This window comes from Microtus ochrogaster, unplaced genomic scaffold (assembly GCF_000317375.1).
Source record: "Microtus ochrogaster isolate Prairie Vole_2 unplaced genomic scaffold, MicOch1.0 UNK58, whole genome shotgun sequence".
NCBI lineage: Eukaryota > Metazoa > Chordata > Mammalia > Rodentia > Cricetidae > Microtus > Microtus ochrogaster.
In genome coordinates this window covers 2,017,936-2,020,174 of record NW_004949156.1, presented here as the reverse complement: position 1 = coordinate 2,020,174, position 2,239 = coordinate 2,017,936, and the positions used below count along the sequence as shown (strand labels likewise).

General features: G+C 43.0%; 1 pseudogene; it reads left to right on the top strand.

Moving 5' to 3' along the window:
• The first annotated feature begins 1,773 nt into the window (after positions 1-1,773).
• On the top strand, positions 1,774-1,905 carry LOC113455531 (annotated as a pseudogene).
• Positions 1,906-2,239: the final 334 nt, after the last annotated feature.

Below are 2,239 nucleotides of genomic sequence, written 5' to 3'. Positions count from 1 at the left end.
CAGAATGGGAAGAGATCTTCATCAACCCCACATTGAACAGAGGACTGATCTCCAAAATACACAAAGAACTCAAGAAACTAGATATCAAAATACCAAATAATCCAATTTAAAAATGTGGTATAGAACTAAACAGAGAATTCTGAACAGAAGAATCTCAAATGGCTGAAAGAAACTTAAGAAGGAATTGCTCAACATCCTTAGCCATCAAGGAAATGCAAATCAAAATAATTTTTTGAGATACTATCTTACACATGTCAGAATGGCTAAGATCAAAAATGCTGATGACAGCTTATGCTGGAGAGGGTGTGGTGTAAGGAGCACGCTCTTCCTTTGCTGGTGAAGTACAAACTTGTACAACCATTTTGGAAATCAGTATGGTGGTTTCTCAAAAAAATGGGTATCATCCACCTCAGGACCCAGCAATTCCACTCTTGGGCATATACCCAAAGGATGCACATTTATACCACAAGGACATTTGTTCAGCTATGTTCATAGCAGCATTATTCACAATAGCCAGAACCTGGAAACAACCTAGATGCCCCTCAGCTGAAGAAAGGATAAGGAAAATGTGGTACATTTATACAACGGAGTCCTATCAGCAGTAAAAGACAATGAAATCTTGAAATTTGCAGGCAAATGGATAGAACTAGAAAAAAACCTTCTGAGTGAGGTAACCCAGACCCCATAAAGACAAACATGTATGTACTCACTAATAAGTGGATATTAGACATAGAGCAAAGGATAGTCAGGCTATTCTCCATGATAACAGAGAAGCTAGATAACAAAGAGAGAACCCTAAGACATACATGGATTCCCCCTGGGAAGAGGAAATAGGCTATATCTCCTGAGTAAATTGGCAAGGGGAATGGAGGGCAGAAGCGAAGCGGGAGGAGAAAATAGGAGGGGTAGGAGAATTGAGGGGGCCATTATGGGGTTAGCAAGAAATCTGGCAGTAGGGAAATTCCCAGGATTCCACAAGGATAACTCCAGCTAAGAATCTAAGCAATAGTGGAAAGGGTGTGTAACTGATCTTCCCCTCTAATCAGATTGATTACTACCTTAATTGTCATCATAGAACCTTCCTCTAGCAACTGATGGAAGCAGATTCAGAGATCCACAGCTAGGCACTGGGCTGATCTCCCAAAGTGCAGTCAAAGAGAGGGAGGTGCAATAATATGAGCAAAAGAGTCGAGACCATGATGGGGATACCCATAGAAACAGCTGACCTGAGCTAGAGGAGCTCACTGACTCTGGACTGACAGCTGGGGAACGTGCATAGGACCAAACTAGGCCCTCTGAATGTGGGTGACAGTTGGTGCTTGGGCAGACTCTGTGGCCACTGGCAGTGGGACCAAGATTTATCACTAGTGCTTGAACTGGCTTTTTGGAGCCCATTCTCTTTGGAGGGATTTCTTGCTCAGCCTAGATACAGGGGAGAGGGACTTGATCCTGCCTCAATTGATATGACAGACATTGTTGCCTCCCCAGGGGAGGCCTCACCCTCTCTGAGGAGTGGATGGGGGTTGAGGTGGGAGGAAGGTGGGGGGAGTGGGAGGAGGTGATGGTGTGGGAACTGGCGTTGGTATGTAAAATGAGAAAAGATTGTTTAAACAAACTATTAATCCTTTAATCCCAGCACTCGGGAGGCAGCGGCAGGCCGATCTCTGTGAGTTCGAGGCCAGCCTGGTCTACATGAGCTAGTTCCAGGACAGGCTCCAAAAGCTACAGAGAAACCCTGTCTCAAAAAACCAAAAAAAACCCAAAAACCCATTAATCACTTTTCTGCCTTTTGCCTAACATGAAATATATAATGTCTGTTCTTTAAAGTTTAACATCTTGTATGTCCTGTGTCCAAGGACAATAAATGAATAAATGAAATGGATTTTTGGAGCTTGAAGATGCTATAAGATTTGTTCCAACCACTATATACATACAGTGATCTAACTTTTACATAGCCTCTACGACTGGTCTCCACTCTGGTTCAAGGATGGAGGTTTAGATGGCAAAACATAAGGGAGATATGTTCTATAATTCTTTTGGCTTTGCATTTGTTTATTGTTGTGTGTCTGCGTTTGTGCCACAGGGAGTGTGTAGAAGTCAGAGGAACTGGAAAGAGCTCATCATCTTCTACCATGTGGATTCTGGGGTTCCCTCTTAGGTCTTCAGGCTTTGTATTAAATACCTATACCTGCTGAGGCATCTCATTGGACTCTGTAATTCGTGGTTACTGAAAAACAAT